General features: G+C 37.6%; 1 protein-coding gene across 5 annotated transcripts in view; it reads right to left on the bottom strand.

Moving 5' to 3' along the window:
* Positions 1 to 17,994, bottom strand: part of LOC120536903 — a 405,177-nt gene extending 387,183 nt beyond the window's left edge. For all 5 annotated transcript variants that reach the window (XM_039765454.1, XM_039765455.1, XM_039765456.1 and 2 more), the window contains exon 1: positions 17,863 to 17,994. The gene's annotated coding sequence lies outside the window, so the exon portion shown is untranslated. The remainder of the gene's footprint in view (positions 1 to 17,862) is intronic.
* Between the last annotated feature and the right edge of the window lie 2,154 nt (positions 17,995 to 20,148).

The following is a 20,148-nucleotide window of genomic DNA, read 5'->3' as shown; positions in this document are numbered from 1 at the left end:
TGCTTTGTGTGTGTGTGTGTGTCCTGCAGTGGGCTGGCGCCCTGCCCGGGGTTTGTTTCCTGCCTTGCGCCCTGTGTTGGCTAGGATTGGCTCCAGCAGACCCCCGTGACCCTGTAGTTAGGATATAGCAGATTGGATGATGACTGACTGACTGGTTTCAAATGTAATTTCTGTAGTGTTTCCAGCATCACAAAACGCAGAGTTATTCACAGCATCAAATATGACAACAATGGCATCAATTAATTTTGTATATATTTGATAGGATAGGATAGGATTAAAGTTGGACAGTTTAACATCTGTGGCAGAGCGACGGGCACTAAGCAAACTCCTGTCAATCATGAAGAATCCACTGCATCCACTTAACAGGATCATCTCCAGGCAGAGGAGTAGCTTCAGTGACAGACTTTGTCACTGTCCTGTTCCACTGACAGACTAAAGAGATCGTTCCTCCCCCACACTATGCGACTCTTCAATTCCACCCGGGGGAGTAAATGCAAACATTAATTTTATTTTAATTCTTTTCATTTTTATTACTATTTAATTTAATATTGTTTCTTTGTATCAGTATACTGCTGCTGGATTATGTGAATTTCCCCTTGGGATTAATAAAGTATCTATCTATCTATCTATCTATCTATCTATCTATCTATCTATCTATCTATCTATCTATCTATCTATCTATCTATCTATCTATCTATCTATCTATCTATCTATCTATCTATCTATCTATCTATCTATCTATCTATCTATCTATCTATCTATCTATCTATCTATCTATCTATCTATTCTTTCCTCTGCATGTCCTGGAGTACAAAATAAAACAAAATACAGCAATGTGGAGACTGGCAAGATCGGAAACAAAAACCAAAAAAAAAAACACGTGGTCACTGATTACAAGTGCAAGATGTTATGCGAATGAATATGACCAATATGAATAATGTTGCATCCGTGCCACATTTTTTTTTACGAAATGTACTATACAGGTAATAAAATTAATAATTCCAAATATCATATATACCTATGTCCCTGTTTTGTTTTGTTTTTTTGACATCATAGACCATAAGGTGCATAGTAATTCAGCGTGAGCAGGAACACTCAATAAAACTGAATTAAAAAAAATCAAGTGATGGTGAGATACAAAGAAGGCAGATTCACCGGCATTTGTGTGTCAGCTTTTATCCCTCCAGATCAGAGAATGTCCAGTTCAATTGCCTCAAAACACCACTCACATATACAGTTATTCCCAGTTTCAAATAGATAGATAGATAGATAGATAGATAGATAGATAGATAGATAGATAGACAGATAGATAGATAGATAGATAGATAGATAGATAGATAGATAGATAGATAGATAGATAGATAGATAGATAGATAGATACTTTATTAATCCCAAGGGGGAAAAATAAAAACTATCTGCGTCATATCCCTTAGTATGTATCGTGATCGTGACTGAGAAAATAAAAGTGAAAATAAAATGGTAACTTTCACAAGTAGTATAAATGTACACCGTCTGTTACAGATGCAAATCAAATGTATGTGTGTACTGTATAATATTAACAATAAGAACAGCTCACTACTAAAAACAGCAAATATGGTAGGCAGTCAGGATTGAACCAGGGACTCTTGATTATAAGTCAGCAAATCTTACCACTACACCACAGAAGCTGTTGTCTTATCCTTGAACCTTTTCTGAAAGTGTTCATTTGATCTTTGGACTTCAGGCTTCACACATTATATAGTTTATGCCAATATTTTGTCATTTACTACTTAAATATAAAAAATATTTCTGTTTTAACAATGTCTTTACACAGATTATTGTAGAAACAGAACACACATGAAATGCATGTGTCCCAAATGACAATCTATTATTTCCACTCTAAAACTCTAGCACTTCACTCCCAGATAATCAATCAAGGCATGAGCTGGGAGAACTTTGTGCAAGTTCTGCAGCGGTGGGGGAATGGGATACCAGGCTACTTGCTGCTTGTCTTTATCAGCACATTTACAGGACATAAAACGCTGAAGGAGAGGTGTTAAAAGGATTTAAGGTGGGCCGGATCTACAAGTGTTTTTGTAGGCTCTGGTAATTTTAGTGTTAATTACCAATCTTTATTTCATTTGTGAATCTTTCATTTCACTCCTCATAAATTCATAATATTTCATTTTTATAGATCCATATGAAGACATAAGTACTGACAATTTACAATTGTCAATACTTGTCCATGAAAGATTAATCTTTAAACAGTAACTACCATGTTGAGTTTACAACCTGCATTTAGTTTATGAATCTTTCATTTCACTTTGCACAGCCTATCAAATGCTGCATTTACGCATGTCTCTCAAGGTATACGTATTGAAATTTGATAATGGAATTAAAGTATTCCGAAGCACCATATCATTTTCAATACATTTGAACAAGCTACTTCACTGCCTGACTGAGAATTAACAAGTCAAGGTCAATTTATAAAACTCATATTTCAGGTGGGTAGATCGGTGGCTCTGAGGCTAGGCATCTGCACTGGCAATTAGAAGGTTGGCGGTTCATATCCCATAAACGCTAGAAGTGACTCCACCCCATTGGGAACCTTGAATTTAACCTGCAATCGCTTTGTCCTAGGTATGACGTTAATCTGCATCCAGCCCTGCAAGCAGGTCCCCCATCTTACAAGTAAAATTCAGGGGTTGGTTGCAGGATTAGCACTCCAGCCCTGTAAAGAAAACTCACACTGTTCCAGTGTGGTGCTGAGGTGTTACCCACCACACTTGGGTCCCAATCCAGGTAGTTTTTGTGGTGGGTGCGATAAAATGTATCAGCACATGCTCATATATTTCAGATGGCTGGTGTAGTAGCACTGCTGCCTTAGAGTGAGGAGACTGGATTTTGAGGTCTAGGTACTCCTTCAATGATGTTTGCATGTTGTACCCATATTTTCAAGGACTTCCTCTCACAGGTGGATTGGCAATGTTTCATTGGTATGTAAATATGTTCTATGATGGACTGGCACCGTCTCTATGTGTTGTTCTTATCTTGCACTCATTAGCTTTAGTGTATGATGTTTTATTATTTAATTTCTGGATGTTTAATTACACTTCTCAAATCTTCTTCTTTCAGCTGCTCCTGTTAGGGGTTGCCACAGCAGTTCATCTTCTTACACATCTTTCTGTCCTCTGCATCTTGTTCTGTTACACCCATCACCTGCATGTCCTCTCTCACCACATCCATAAACCTTCTCTTAGGCCTTCCTCTTTTCCTCTTCCCTGGCAGCTCTATCCTTAGCATCCTTCTCCCAATATACTCAGCATCTCTCATCTGCACATGTCCAAACCTAACGCAATCTCACCTCTCTGACTTTGTCTCACAATCCTCTCCCACCCTCTAATGTCCTCATTTCTAATCCTGTCCATCCTCATCACATCCAATGCAAATATTAGTATCTTTTACTCTACCACCTCAGACTTTGTCTTTTGTTTTCTGGTCAGTGCCACCGTCTCTAACCCATACAACAAAGCTGGTCTCACTACCGAAATTTCACTTCTCAAGTACTTCACATATATACATCCATTTTTGAAGCACATAGTTGAATACATTATAAAATAAAGTGAAACACATTATCTAGGAATGACATAGCATTCCAATTCCTTTTGAAATAGTAAGAAAAAAATCAGATACTAAAATCACAATCCACAGTTAATTTGTGAATCTCTCATTTCACTTTTTACAACTTGTAAAATATTACATTTCTGTGTGTCCACTTGAAGGTATGGGGACTGTGTCTAGAAATATACTAAAAGTGTCTATAGATCACAATACCATTCATATCAGTAAAGTTTAGTTCCTGATATTGAATTCACTACCTGCAGTGAAGCGGTGAAGCCTTTCTTTCATTTTTTAGAACTCAACAAATATTATACTTTCATGATCAGCAAGGGGGTGTGGGGAGATGTGTAATGGAATGAAAGTCACCAAGAATTGAATATCACTGTAGTTCCTTTTGAAATAGTAACTATGGTGACTACTTTAATTTACAACATGAAACTATTCAATTAATTTATAAATTGTTTAATTTCCTTTCCACAACTCCTCACAGTTTTTATTTACATATAAAGGGAAAGGATCTTAATATATACAGTGCAATAAAAGTGTTCAGAAATGACATATCACTCTAATTCCTTCTGTGGATGCCACCAGCTGGATCTGTGGGAGCTGCTGAAGCTGTAGAGCCCTACAATGGGCTTCAGTCACATCTGGGAGCAATTCCAGACCTCCCTAAGAAGCCACCTGGAGTGCTCCTGGGTGTGGCTTAAAAAAGAGTCAGCTGCCTCACAGAGATGAGCCAGAGTCAGGAGGAAGAGGGACGAAGCTGTATTCCTGGGCTGTACTGTGATTGGTGCTAGTGGGAAACAACTGGAAAACATTTTTCATGGAATAAAAGACTTCTATTTTATGACACTTGTGACTGTGTCTGTAATGTCAGGTGTTTGGGTGGCTGGTGATGGTTGAGAACAGCAATAGACAATAAATTACAATAACAGCAAGCAGCATACAAACCAGTAAGACACACACAAGATAGTACATATTGTCACACCAGTGAGCATGGGAGGCAGCTAAAGGGGATGAAGGAGAGTAATTTCATGCCAGGCCAGGGGGTGGCGGAGTGCACTAACTCTTTCTCTCACTTCTGTGCATACCAGTAATGGGAAATTCCACCTGGCCCTAATGACATTACTTCCGGTCCCGGGCCCAAAGACACCACTTCTGGTTCCGGCCCCCAGTGCTGACATCTCTTCCTCTGCTCTCCTTTAAAGCTGCCATCTTTTTGCCAGCAAATCAGTTCTGCTGTGAACTCTAACCTGTACTAATGCTATTCAACCAATTTTGCAGCCAGGAAAGCAATATATGGGTAATATTGTCCCAAACCTTTTCTGTCTTTTTGTCATGTTTGTGACAATACACATAAGAACAATAATTGAGAAAAGATTAGATAAAAATAAAGAAGCATATCTGTCATTTCTTGATTTAAAAGCAGTATTTGATGCAGTACTGTGAAGATATATATGGGAAACATTAGACACAATGGAAATGGCAGAAAAATAAATAAGGATCTTTAAAAGTATTAATTAAAAATGTGTAGGAATGGCACGATTAAATGGGCGAACATCAGAGCAGTGAAATATAGAAAAGGGCATCAAACACGGAGACAGACTCAGTCCTTTACTATCTGTGATATACAGTCACTCAGTCATTGTCCAACCTGCTATATCCTAACTACAGGGTCATGGGGATCTGCTTGAGCCAATCCCAGCCAACACAGGGTGCAAGGCAGGAAACAAACCCCGGGCAGGGCACACACACACCCACACACCAAGCACATACTAGGGGCAATTTTAGAATCGCCAATGCACCTAACCTGCATGTCTTTGGACTGTGAGAGGAAACCCATGCGGACACGGGGAGAACATGCAAACTCCACACAGGGAGGACCCGGGAAGTGAACCCAGGTCTCCTAACAGCAGCGCTACCACTGCACCACCGTGCCACCCTGCACATTATATGAATTATGTTTAATCAACATGGGCAAGAAAGAAATTAGAAATGCAGCCTTGGGATACTATAAATTAAATCCAGTATTGAACCAGGAGTTGATATATGCAGACAATATAACACTAGTTGCAATAAGTGAGCAACAGTTTACAAAGGAAATTAATAACATGGAAGAGCAAGCTAAAGTGAAAAGTATGATAATAAATACAGAGAAAAGTAAAGTTAATGAAAATAACAAGGGAACAATAAAAAGAGAAATGGCAAATATAGATACAGATACTGTATATGGAAAACAACTACAAAATGTGAATGAGTGCCTGGCAGTAATCATAAATGAAGATGGAAAGATAGATGAAGAAAACAGAAACAGAATAAACATGGCAAAAAATAATATTATCAAATTAATGACACATTAATAGGAAAGAATTAAGTATGAAGACGAAGATGCAGCTATATAAAACCACATATGTAACAACAATATAATATACTGCAGAATCTTGGGCAATACTGCATAAACAAATATCTAAAATAATTGCAGCTGAAATTAAGTATTAGTATGAGTGGTAGGTAAAACAAAAAGAGACAGGATAAGAAATAAAAGTGTATCACTTTCTTTAACCTTTAGCCATAGGATAGCGCCCTAAGTTCGTAAGATCTATTTCCCTGAGCTGATTTATGAAAACCCCTTTAATTTTAAATACATGTTTTTAGAAGATAAATTAGAATCCCTGAACTAATACCTACTCCCCAGTAATAAGCTGCCAGCTGTTTCACAATTAATAACTTGTAACACAATTCACAATACAAATATGTTCCCAAAATATAACAAAATGTATTGACTACATTGGAAAAATATCTAAAAAATAAAACTATTTATAGTTAAGTCCAATCAAAATTCCCACAAATTATAGATTGCAGAAATTAGAAAACTCACACAAATTGCAGTATATTTAACCCTTCACAACAAATACCTACAGGTTCAGGCAGTGCACTTAATTAAACCTTACAGATGTACTTTTAACTCTTTGCTTTTACCAGAACTTAAAACATCCCTCTGTTAAAGAAAACACAATAACTAAATCTATAATAAGAACAAACTTAATTACTAAAATCTCACTTTAACGTAACAACTAGGGGCCCACACACACACACACACACAAACACAAGCGAGCGGCCACCAAAATAAAAATAATATTAACACAAACTCCCCTCGTTGCAGTCCTGGCCGATGCTCGGGAACGTGGTGGACAAAAACATTAAGGCCTGTTCACTCTAATGAACCAACATAAAAAGGTCACAGTACTCACAAATAAGCGGAGTGAATATCAGTGTCCATTGTCCAAACACAGCACTTCCACGCTGTGGAAAAAATGATGGAGTCATCCTGCAGGCAGGCTCACGGCAAAACGCTGCATGCAAAAATGAGCTAGTCCACCCGAGAGCATCCGCAACCATGTAAAACTCAAACTTAATTTTTATTTTTTTTTCAAACTCTCCAGGTAGTCATTCTCTTCTCTTATCCGAGTACGAGCCCCGCCTGTCCTCTCGCCCACTCAATTACATTACAGAAACACTGACATAACTAAATAATAATAAGGATTAATTTTCAACATGAGCCACACTATTCAGGGGAATATTATATGATTCTAGGGCTACAAAAGGATCTGTGAAGAACTGAAAATGCAACCACGCGTGGAAACCATAGAAATAAAACAGCCACAGTGGTTTGGACATATAATAAGGATGAATGAAACAAAGTATCCCAAAAAATGTGTTTAAAATAAAGTGTGAAGGAAAAAGACAGAGGGGAAGATCTAAAATGGTAACCTAGCCACGGGATGCACAAACCAGTGTGTTTCTTCGTGCCGGTCCTAAGCCCAGATAAATGGGGAGGATTATATCAGGAAGGGCATCCGATGTAAAATTTTGCCAGATCAATATGTGGAAAACTGTGCTGTATTTCCATTCTGGATCAGTCCAGTCCTGCATTGACAATGGCTGCCACCAGTACTGTTAGCCAACAGGATGCTGGCAGAAATTGGGCTACTGTTGGCCGAAGAAGCAGAAGAAGAGGGGGAAGGCATTTTCGGAGGCAGGAGGAGAGGAGGAAAGTAAAGAGAGTGGAACTGAGGGTAGGAACTTTGAATGTTGGCAGTATGACTGGTATGGGGAGAGAGTTAGCAGATAATGATGGAGAGAAGGAAGGTTGATATATTGTGCGTGCAAGAGACTAAATGGAAGGAGAGTAAGGCCAGGTGGATTGGAGATGGATTCAAATTGTTCTATCATGGTGTGTATGGGAGGAGAAATGGAGTAGGAGTTATTCTGAAGGAACAGTATGTCAAGAGTGTTATGAAGGTGAAAAGAGTGTCAGGCAAAGTAATGATTATGAAGCTGGAAATTGGAGGTGTGATGATGAATGTTGTTAGTGCATATGCCCCGCAAGTTGGGTGTGCAATGGATGAGAAAGATGATTTCTGGAATGTGTTGGATGAAGTGATGAACAGTGTACCTAAGGGACAGAAAGTGGTGATTGGAGTGGATTTCAATGGACATGTTGGTGAAAGGAACAGAGGAGAAGAGGAGGTGATGGGTAGGTATGGTGTCAAGGAGAGGAATGAAGAAGGTCAGATGGTAGTGAATTTTGTCAAAAGAATGGACATGGCTGTGGTGAATACGTATTTTAAGAAGAGGGTGGAAAACAGGGTGACGTACAAGAGCAGAGGAAAATGCACACAGGTAGATTACATCCTATGCAGAAGGGTCAATCTAAAGGAGATTGGAGACTGCAAAGTGGTGGCTGGAGAAAGCGTAGTTAGACAGCATAGGATGGTGGTCTGTAGGATGATGCTGGTGACCAAGAAGAGGAGGAGAGTGAGGGCAGAGCCAAGGATCAAATGGTGGAACTTGAAAAAGCAAAACTGCAAGGTTGAGTGCACGGAGGAGGTGAGACAGGCACTGGGTGGCAGTGAAGAATTACAAGATAGGTGGGCAGCTACAGCAGATGTATTAAGGGTGACAGCAAGAAGGGTGCTTGGCATAACATCTGGACAGAGGAAGGAGGAAAAGGAGAAGTACAGGAGAGTATACAGAGGAAGAGGAAGAAGTGGGATAGCTGGAGAGATGCAGAAAGTAGACAAGAGTACAAGGAGATACTGTAAGGCGCAAGGTGAAGAGAGAGGTGGCAAAGGCTAAAGAAAAGGTGTATGATGAGTTCTATGAGAGGTTGGACCCTTAAGAGGGAGAAAAGGACCTGTACTGATTGGCTAGACAGACGGACCAAGCTGGCAAGATAGGGTGATAAAGGATGAAGATGGAAACATACTCACAAGCAAAAACAGTGTGTTGAGCAGATGGAAAGAGTACTTTCAGTGGCTGATGAATGAATAGAATGAGAGAGAGAAGGTTGGATGAGGTGGAGACAGTGAATCAGGAAGTGCAACAGATTAGCAAGGATGAAGTAAGGACAGCTATGAAGAGGATGAAGAATGGAAGGGCACTTAGTCTAGGTGACATACCTGTGGAAGCATGGAGATGTTTAGGAAAAATGGCTGTGGAGGTTGACATGTTGTATTCTGGCATGGATTCGTGTTGCTCAGATTTAACATACAAGAATTATTTGAAATCCCATTAATTATACTTCTTGTTATGGCCAGCAGTGAAGCAGTGTGGCCATATGGCAAAGAAATGAGAAATATGACAGATAGAACTTTATAATTTTTAGGGAACATATTAATATTTAATGATATATTATGGCTACAGTAACCACACAAAACACAACGTTATGTTAAGCTGGTGTGAGCTGGTGTCATGAATCATGTGCATGAATGCACATTGTAAAGAACATTATGTTGGTTGTGATCAGTCAGACTAACGTTAAGTTACAGTCTTCTCTATGTCGAAAATCTGCAAAAAAGTTATGTCACAGTAAAGAACATATCCTTCTGGAGCAGAGAAAAGAAAAAAGAAGACAATACAAGATAAAAAAAATGATGAATTTCAGCATTTCACCATATTCACTTGCTAAATAGTGTTGAGCTTTTCTAAGCTCAAACTAATCAAAAATTACTTGAGCTCTTCCATGGAACAAGAAAGACTGAGTGGATTAGCATGAACAACAAAGTTGGCCGTCAGGTCTCTTATAATGATATCATAAATTACTTTGCCTCCAGAAAAGCCAGGAAAGAGAGATTCTAAGGTAAAAGTGTTATACTGAGGTAGACTGTAAGAGGAAGACATAAGAATATCTGAAAAAAAAAAAAGAAATCAATGCCTTAAATTTTACTTTGGAATTTATTTGCACCTGTGCATAGTTTTCATAATTATTCAGCTTTATATTTTATTCTTGAACAGTTATTGTATTGTAGTGTTACAGGTTTATATTTTCATTTTATGTCATTATTTAAGTATTTATTTAATTTATTTGATGTTATCTATGTTTTGGGTAGTATATTTTTTTTCATTTGAAGTTGATAGTTGTTCTTCAATTTTACATGTTGAAACTTTTTTAACAAAAAACAATTAAAGTGTTTAACCTGGTTAGAGTAAATGCATGGCCTTCTGGTTTATTTGGCTACTTTTCAACACACCACATTCAATATACAACTTATCACTATAATATACTCAATGTACTCTATCTCTTTGAATAGGGATTTTCACCCCAGTCCTCAGGCCCCCAAGACATTCCAACATTTTGCTCAATTTTAACCACCCTCTACAGCAGAGCCAAACAATCAGTAATACTGAACCGCTGGTTCTGGTGTGCTGAGAGTTTGGATAAAACATAAAGTTGAACTGTCTAGGGGAGCCTGAGGACTGGGTTAGGAAACCTTCACTTTGAATATTAAAATGCACAGAGACCACTTTACTGAGCTAAATACCTTTAAAGATTAAAAACCACAGAATAGTGAAAACATGCCAGGCTGACATTGGTATAACATAAGCAACGGCAACAACTAATAAAAATGATAATGGGTGTGTTAAATTTATAGTAGGTATGTGAATGATCAAGCATTGAAAATAGTAGTTTTGGCAGTGCCAAAGCAGTGGGGGGCCCAAATCGTGTTCTTCTTAGGGCCCAATAAATGCTTTGGCCAGCCATGAGCAGCAGTATGTTTTCATGCCAGGAAAGAGCACCACATGTGTGATGTTTGCTCTAAGAGTGTTGGGGGAGGATAGAGAAGGCCAAAAGGAGTTGCATTGCATCTTTGTGGACCTGGAGAAAGCATATGACATGGTGTCTCGAGATGAGCTGTGGTATTGTATGAGGAAGTTGGGAGTGGCAGAGAAGTATGTAAGAGTTGTATAGGATATCTATAAGAGAGGTGTTACAGTGGTGAGGTATGCTATAGCAGTGACAGATGTAATCAAGGTGGAGGTGGGATTACATCAGGGATCGGCTCTGAGTCCTTTCTTATTTGCAATGGTGATGGACAGGTTGACAGATGAGATTAGACAGGAGTCCCCGTGGACTATGATGTTTGACACTGTGATTTGTAGTGAGAGTAGGGAGCCTGTTAAGGAGACCATGGAGAGGTGGAGATATGCTCTAGAGGGGAAAGGAATGAAGATCAGTAGGAACACCAAGACAGAATACATCTGTGTAAATGAGAGGGAGGTCAGTGGAATGCTTAGGATGTAAGGAGTACAGCTGGCAAAGGTGGATGAGTTTAAATACCTGAGATCAACAGTACAGAGTAATGGGGAGCGTGGAGGAGAGGTGAAAAAGAGTGCAGGCAGAGTGGAGTGGATGGAGAAGAGTATCAGGAGTAATTTGTGACAGACAAGTATCAGCAAGAGTGAAAGGGAATGGTAGTGAGAACAGCTATATTATATGGGTTGGAGACTGTGAGACTGACCAAAAAACAGGAGACAGAGTTAAAGATGTTAAGGTTTTCATTGGGTGTGACGAGGATGGACAGGATTCGAAATGAGGGCATTAGAGGGTCAGCTCAAGTTGGACGGTTTGGAGACAAAGATGCTGGGTATATTGGGAAAAGGATGCTACAGATAGAGCTGCCAGGCAAGAGTAAACGAGGAAGGCCTAAGAGGTTTACACATGTGGTGATTGAGGACATGAAGGTGGTTGGTGTAAGAGAAAAAGATGCGGAGGCAGGAAGATATGGAAAAAGTTGATCTGCTGTGGCGTCCCTTAACAGAAGCAGCCGAAAGAAGAAGAAAACGGAAGACCTAGAATGGCATGGGAAGAGAACATCAAAGAAGCAGTCAGAAAGAGTGGAACAAATGAAGATCCTGGCAAAAGACAGAAAAAATGTAATCATTGCCTCAAGACCCCAACATCATAAGGTATAATGGGAGAAGAGTAAATAAGTCGATAACAAATTAATTACTGTGTGTGAATTCATGACCAGGGCCAGTATTTATCAGGTTTCTCAGAATTATTGATAGGAATTGCACTAAAAGTCACACCAGGATAAGATTTTGTCCTACCTTAGAGTAGGACATAAGAAGTATTTACAAAGTGTTCTAGTCTCAATCCCAGCTAAGAGTAATCATTTACATCTGTGAATGAATGACATCACAATTCGACGTCACCACTTGCCATAAATTACAAGAAGGGTATTGCTGTAGCCCAGAGAAATTATAGGCTGATCAAGGGTGGGTTTGGGATAAATGTCAATCAAATTCGACTTCACCAGATCATGTTGTTTTCAGTGCAGGACTTGATTGATTGCTATACCATAAGATATTGCCCATAAAAGGCTTCTGACTTTGTGCTAGATCCTCATCATTATAACCACTCGCATATTTATATTTCATAGAATTCTTGTCAGATATGGGTAAATACCAGATGGGCTGTTTATTTCTGGACTGAACCCAAATAACACCTTCACCTGTTCTATGTCTTCTGTGTGTGTCTTTCACGTGTCTCTGTCCATATTCTCTGGTGTTTCCCTTCAGTCAACTTAATTGCCTGGCTTTAAAATAACCTTCAAGGAAATGGGTCAGTCCTGCTTTACAAATCCCTGTCCATGGAATTCTTACACAAAAAAAAACAGCAGACCTGGGCTCTTGGCCACACACCAAATAGGACAACTGTCCTGCTCTGCCATCTTCTAATTGTTCATGTCATGAATCTCCCCATCAGCCAATTTGTCTCACACATGTTTTCTGTCAGCTGGCTTACCTAAATGTGTCTGGTTTCTACTCATATGAGTAAAATCAGATACATTGAAATAAACTTTACAGATCATAGTGACATACTGTAAACATTGGCTACACAAGGCTGTATTTATAATGCCCTGTGAGTTTCCACCTGCCATCTCGAGCCTTCTAGGACTTGAAAGGTATAATGGGAATGCAAATCTCAGCACACCTGAAAATACCCTGCAGTCAATCACCTGTTCAGCCCCTGCCCCTCTCTAGGGTGACAATGCTAGCCACTACAATATGATTGGTTGAAGTAGAAAATGATTGACGGATAAACAGAAGTTGAAATTGATGGATGACCGTGCCCACCCTGACAACCATTACTTCAATATCTACTTGCAATACTTCCTGAGCCAGTGACATAACACCGATGACAACGCACATTCGCTAGTACCAATACATTAGGGAAAGCCAGTGAGAGTCTCAAATGGTTTTCTCACCAGTGAAAGGCTTTCGAGAAACTGTCCAAAAATCTCATTATTAGTGCATGCATTTCAATATAAAATGTACTTATTTCAGTATTATGTGTTTCACTAAATAGTGTATACTAGTGGTGAAAAGGAACAAAGTACAATTACTTTGTTACTGTGCTTAAGTACATTTTTCAAGTGTCTGTACTTTACTTTAGCAAATTTAGTTGTGGATACTTTTGACTTTTACTCCAGTGCATTTTTCAGCAAATAGATCGACTTTCTACTCCACTACTTTTCTACATGGTGATGCGTTATATTTTTAGTCACATGAACTGTTTGTTCTATTTGAACGACTCTTTTCAGTGAATCATGGGGATCGACTCATGTGCATCAACAAATTAATTCAGTAGAGCTCCATACGAGTGCTCAAACGCATGTGTGATGTCGTTAGCCTCTTTTGTTTAGAGCAATTTCTCTTAAATAAGTCTGTGATGGGTCACCACATAATTGTGTGGTAAAATTAACGCAATTTGTAAAAGAGTGATTTAGGTATCGAGTGATGAGCTGCCCAAGATATATCGTACTGATTGCAGCAGTGCAGGATTTGAAGCAATGTCGTTGATGCATCACAGAGCTTTTACTTCTGTGGCACTTGTTGGATTATTAATCAGGCAGCTATGGAGGCAAACTAGGCAGCAGGGATCGTAATGCTGAGGCACCCACTGTGTACCACTGCACTGTGTGCTGCCCAATAGACTCTGTTGTTACCTGATCAACACGCAACTGCACATACAGCCAGAAAATCCAATAATGAAAACTAACAACTAATTGTTTAAAATGACAACTGAACTTACACTGGGGATACATAGACATTATGTATACAATAAAAATACCTTATTCAAATTTAAACAAATAGATCTTTAACAATGATTTTTAGTAAAGAATATGTTTAAGCAGCTTTACCGTTTACTGGCCTTGACATTCTTTTCATAGACATGAAGAAGGGTTCAACATCATATGAGAATAATTTAAATTTAGGTTTAGAGTTTATGGCTCTTTCTTTATGAATAGATTTCCCAAAGAAACAAAGTAATTTTAAGGTGTTATTAAAAACAAACTCCAACATAAAAATCATACTTTCAGAATTCTGTAAAAGTTAATGAACACATACAAAGAACAAAGCAGTAACTTCTGATTGTTGAGTGGCTCTAAAATAAATGATTAATGGTTTCATCTTCTTCATTGCAAAATGAACACAAAGAAAACACATTATGACAAAAATGTACTTAGCCATTTTTTAGAAGGGTAATAAGCGTACAGAATTTTAAAAGGAATTTCTTTGACAAGAAATTTATGTGATATAATCCACGTGCTACTCGAGTTTAATTTAGGTTATTAAACTTTCCATTGAACATAAGCTCTTGAAATTTTACAATCTGAAATTAAAGCACTTCTGATAAATAAACTGTTACATTTCTTGTCCATGATATTAACACCATTGATTAAAAGTCATAGAGTTTATTAGACAACAAACCATAACTTCAATAAGCTTTAAAAAACATTCTCAATCCAGCAAGAATGCTCTTTGTCACCTTTAGGTCATCTTTTAAAGAAACACTTGCCCTGTGAAAGCTACAGAATCTACAAAAGTGTAAAGATCTCCCTGCTCATGAAGAAGGTCAGAAAGATAAAGAATGTTCTGGTCAGCTCACTCTTTTATAAATAAGATTTGTTGCAAGATAATATGTACTCAGTGTTCCAGATTTGTGAGTGCTTGTTTGTGAAAATTGGAAAGTTTGATTGGGAGTTTACAGCTCAAATAACAAATCTGGGATTCAGTACCAATGAGAATCTGTGTTAGAGAAAGGATTCCTAATCCAATTTAAGTTGAATATCTGATTAATTGTTTGAAAATCTAAGGTATTAAGACAACTATCATTGTAACGTTTTAACAATGTATTTCATTTAATTTATTTAGTGTTGTTCTCCCAAATAAACTTAAACAATTGGCAATTAATAGAATTACACATTCTCTTATCAACATGCAATGACAGTGCCAGGTACACTACACATGACATGCCTTTACCCTTTGTCAGTACGAACCTTCCATAAATTGTAAGATCTCTCTGCAGCTAAGAATACTTTTTTTCATTTAGTCTAATTTTGGATCAAAGTTTTTAGATATTCACTTAGAGTTTATTTTACATATATCAACACCAAGATACCCAGTGTTGTGTTTCACAGCTATTCCATTTCTAGTGCTTTTATCTGAAGGATGCACATACGTAATTTCACTTTTCCTTGCATTCACTGACAAACCAGAGGCCCCTGAAAAAGACTGAGACCATTCAAGACCTCTGATACCTGTGACTAGTCCTTTAGAAAAAGAAATATCAACCACTAACTGACGGAGAGTGTTGTCACCAATCTTAATACCATCAATCCTGGAGCAATGAGCAACATACAGATTAAGAAGTTCATCTTCCAAAAGGAAAAGAAACAGGGAAATAGAGCAGCCCTGACAAATGTCCCTATCATTAACAAAACTGGAAAAAATACCAAAAGATAGAGACACACAACTATAAATGCCATTATAAAAAGTATGTACTGTACCATAGTTTGAAGTTATCACAAAAACCAAATTTACGTAAAACTTCAAAAATAAAAAAGAAGTGCTACCCAGGCCTTGTAGAGGTTTAGAAATGAATGAATGCATCTTGATTTATAAAGTCTGGATAATCTAAAATGTCTAGAATCAGTCTAATGTTACTGTATATATGCCTCCCTTTCATAGAGCCAGACTGGGTATTAGAAATAATATCTTCTAAACAAGATTTAAGTCTATTTGAATACAGAGACGCTAGTAATCTGAATTTAAAAGTGTAATAGGGCGCCAATTATTCACATGGCAGAGGTCTATGCTGTATTTGGTTTGGGTATTAGAGATATAAGACCCTTATGGAAGAAGATAATCCACTGTGGCGTCCCCTAACGGGAGCAACCGAAAGAAGAAGAAGATTAGAGATATAAAACCCTGTTTCATCAGTGCTGATTTTATTATGATTTTATACTTTTTAGAGCTAAATCATCATCTGCAAATGGAAACTCTGATCATTCTTTTGTTCATCATACAAATACAATGTATTCACAAAACATTTATATTAAAATGTGCTAATTGTTTTGTACAGTTCATTATTGGAATTGTTTAAAGCAGAGTAAATAAATGTGATATTAAAACTGATATATTTATGCAAGCCTGGATCTACCATCAGGGTGACTCATGTGGTCACCCTGGGGCCCTGCTTGCAAAGTGGCCTTTACTTGTGCTAGAAACTAAAATTCCTAACATCAGTTCAGACACTCACAGCAACGTGCACCACTGCCACAATTCAATCCTCGTGATTATAAACCTGTCTAATTAGACCTAAATTAAAAAAAAAAAAAACTTTTAAAACAAAAGTACAAGTGGGTTTGGCACAAACACAACAGGTGTTGAATAAGTCACTTTTATGATATAGGCCATCTGATGTGTTACCAGGACGTAAAAGAGAAAATACTGTAGATGGTCATTTGAAGTGAGAGCTTAGTGGTGAAGCAAAAGAAAAAATTGAAGAGAGACTTTGAACATATTCTGTAACTGAACTGAAATATAGTTTATGGACTCTTCAAGTATACTAAGCAATAAGCCTGGTGTAATTTTAATTTCGATAGCTAAGTATTAACAGCTTATTCGAGCAGCATGCAGTGGTAGGCTGAACTATTTTTTTTTTACATTGTTCTATTTTCATCCATTCATCCATTATCCAACCCGCTATATCCTAAACACAGGGTCATGGGGGTTATGACTGCTATTTGTTACCACAGAATTAAAAAAATACCTTATTTCCCCTCATTTTGTTCTTTAATCAAAAATCAAAATCTGAAAATTCCTTTCATTTCCGTTTTTTCGTTTTTGCTTCTAAAATGAAATTTCAAATACCAAAAAGTACACGGACCCATAAACTTAAAATTACACATACTTTTCTGGATTTATTTGTGATTCAAATATTGAAAGTGTTATAGCTCAAAAACAACAAAACAGACGCATTTTCGTTGTCTGAAACCGGAGGTACTACTTCTTCCTCACAACAAATCAATCGACGGCCTTGGAGTTACACTGCATGGCATCAGCAGAGGATTGACCATTAAGTAAAGTACTTGCTGCAAGGCTGAGAAGGGGTTCAAACTACTTTCTGGCGTAGCTGTTCTTTCTAAGTGAAGAATTAGGCCACCTGGTGTACAATCAGCACAGTGACGTATAACTGTCCATCACAACACTGTTGAATCGGGGAATACATTCGATAAGTACTTTTACTTTAATACTTTATTTATATTTTCAAGCAAGTACTTTCTTACCTTCACTTAACAAGAAAGGTTAACGGGGTGTTTCAACTTTTAGTACATTTTTGGTCATTTATTTTTACTTAAGTGAACTGTCTGAGTAGTTCCTCCAACACTGATGTATACTTCTCAGTACAGTCAAAGCCTTTCAGTGTATGTGTTTCAGAAAAAAAAAAAAAAGATAATAATGTAAAAGACTGGCATAGATGTATGCGGATGATCCGCTATGGGAACCCGTACTTGCGGGAGCTGCCGGAAGAAGCTTCAGTAAAGAAGTGTATGCGCTGTGAAGAAGAAATTAAGTTCTAAACGGCTCTTCATAGGATACTATGAAAATACAAAACGATAGGCATACCTTACTACGTTCAACAGATTACTGAGGTCGTCGGATATGTTCAGCAAATTAAAAAAGCAGTCCTGCTTCGTTTAACAATTACTTGTCTTGATCAGACCGTTGAAAATTGTGTCGCTTCCGTTTTTTGAGCAACTGAACCGCAACATCCTCTGCGATATTCTTTATTCGTTCTAGAAGCTTCCGTAAATGATTCAGTACAAGGCACAAGGTTAACCCAGAAAAGCTTTTAATTTATTAAAGCACATGAAACAGAACTTTACAAAAGATGCCCGTCTCCATTACTCTGTGTTACTAACCCCGGCCCTTATTTATTCATATATTTACCTTGGTTATCTGGTTCATAACAACTTTATTTAAAACCTTAATTCACAGTATACCGTATTACATCCTTGATAACGAAACAAAAAGCAGTTCTGTGAACGTGATTGGGGCGTTGAGGGCGTTTAGGGTATTACATGACTGACTTCATAGGAACTGCGGTCTGCAATTACACTCTGTTAGGATATTTTGGAGAATATTGTAGAGCTCCACCTGAAAGATGCGACGTTTTGATACTTCTTAAATCTTGGGCACTTTCCAATAACGTTCATGACTAAGATAATTTGCACATTAAGGGAAGGAAATCAATTCATCCATTTTCAAAACCCGTTTATTCAGAACAGGGTCACGGGGAAGACGCCTATCACGGGTTTTTCAATATAAACCCATGACAAATGAGAATAAAAAATGCCTTACCAGAAATATCATTACCAAAATAAATGGCCAGCTGTTCAGATTGAATGAGTTAATGGTTCAGATTTGACAGACTCTCTGTAATGTGTGGTAAAATGACCAGTAAAGTGGAGTCGTTTACAGCTGTGCAGTTTATTATGTCAAGACCGTAATTCTGTTCTGTTGGTCTTTGTACTGGAGTTTACACACACACTGTGTGTATTCTGTTTGCTTGGGTAGTCATATAGGATTATGTTCAGCTGAAATATCTAGCATTTCTAACTCGTTAACAGTCGTGATGCTGAAGCCCATCAGTGCCTGCTGTACAGTTGGACTCCTGGCCTCCTCCAGTCTCAGAGACACTAAAGAGAGGCTGATATGTTCAGTACACCACTAGGACCTGATGGAGTCAAATGGAGGCTAAATGAGATATGAACTATACAAACAAACATCTGTCAAATTTCAATCTCAAAATGTAACTTTTGCATAAGTAATATGAATTATAATAAACATGTATTTGATGGTCTTAAAGAGGAATTAAAAATTCCAAAAGTAATAAAGGTCCAATTAAGTCAAAAAATTGAATAGCCTGATTAACAGGTGCACAGTCAAAAAAATTGCAAAATGATTACTCATTTGATTTGCTCTTCACAGATTAACATAGTAAATTTCATTATAAAAATAATAATTGAAATGTGACTATTAGCACTATGATAACTGTCTTTCTTACATTTAACATTGATATCATGTAGAGACAGCCAAAGGATTCTTTCAATTCACGATTTTATTGCCAGCTTTCTTAATGTTATCTATTCCTAGATGAACTTGAGAGTGTTAAGTATTCTGTAATCATAATACAGCTAAAAAGCAACTTGAATACGAGATCCACAGGCAAGAAACTCACTAGAGCTGCTGGTACGATGAGAACAAACACGAATACCGCAGAATATTTGACTGACATCAGCAAACAAAGAACAGAGGCTGATCTGCAGGCAGAAGGGGGTACAATGGAATATTAGGAATACATACATAAATACACGTAGATAAATAGTAATTCAAGTAATAAAACAAATGTTTAGGGTTGTGTATTATTGAAGTTAAGATCCAGCTTTGGCGATTTATTCAAAGTTTAAAATTGTAATACGTTTATAGCCCGTCTTGTGTCTTGTTAAATGTACGCGACCATTTCCTTTGGAAATTCGATTAAACAACAACAGTCAAATATTTGTTTTAATTTGACTGCCTTACGGTGATCAAGTATAGTCCATTAAGTCTACCTCAATCCATTAAAATTAAGCGGACACAAATGTATATACATATGTTCACCGAAATTTTCTTCAGATGTTGTTCAGTAACAATAGACATCTGATAACTAAACTTTTGTGATCATTATTTTTCAAAACCGCTAATCATAAATGACGGTGGTAAAAATACCGGTGGTAAAAACGCATAATTTAATATATGATTGGCTGAAGTCGAAAATGATATGCCACGTCCATTTTACTCCGGTCTGCCTCAAGAGCACCAATTCTCGTCTCGTGTTGAGAAGGGTATTGCTGCAGACCGGAGACATTA

Source organism: Polypterus senegalus, chromosome 10 (assembly GCF_016835505.1).
Source record: "Polypterus senegalus isolate Bchr_013 chromosome 10, ASM1683550v1, whole genome shotgun sequence".
Taxonomy (NCBI): Eukaryota; Metazoa; Chordata; class Cladistia; order Polypteriformes; family Polypteridae; genus Polypterus; species Polypterus senegalus.
The sequence above is the reverse complement of the archived record's forward strand: the minus strand, read 5'-3'. Positions and strand labels throughout refer to the sequence as shown.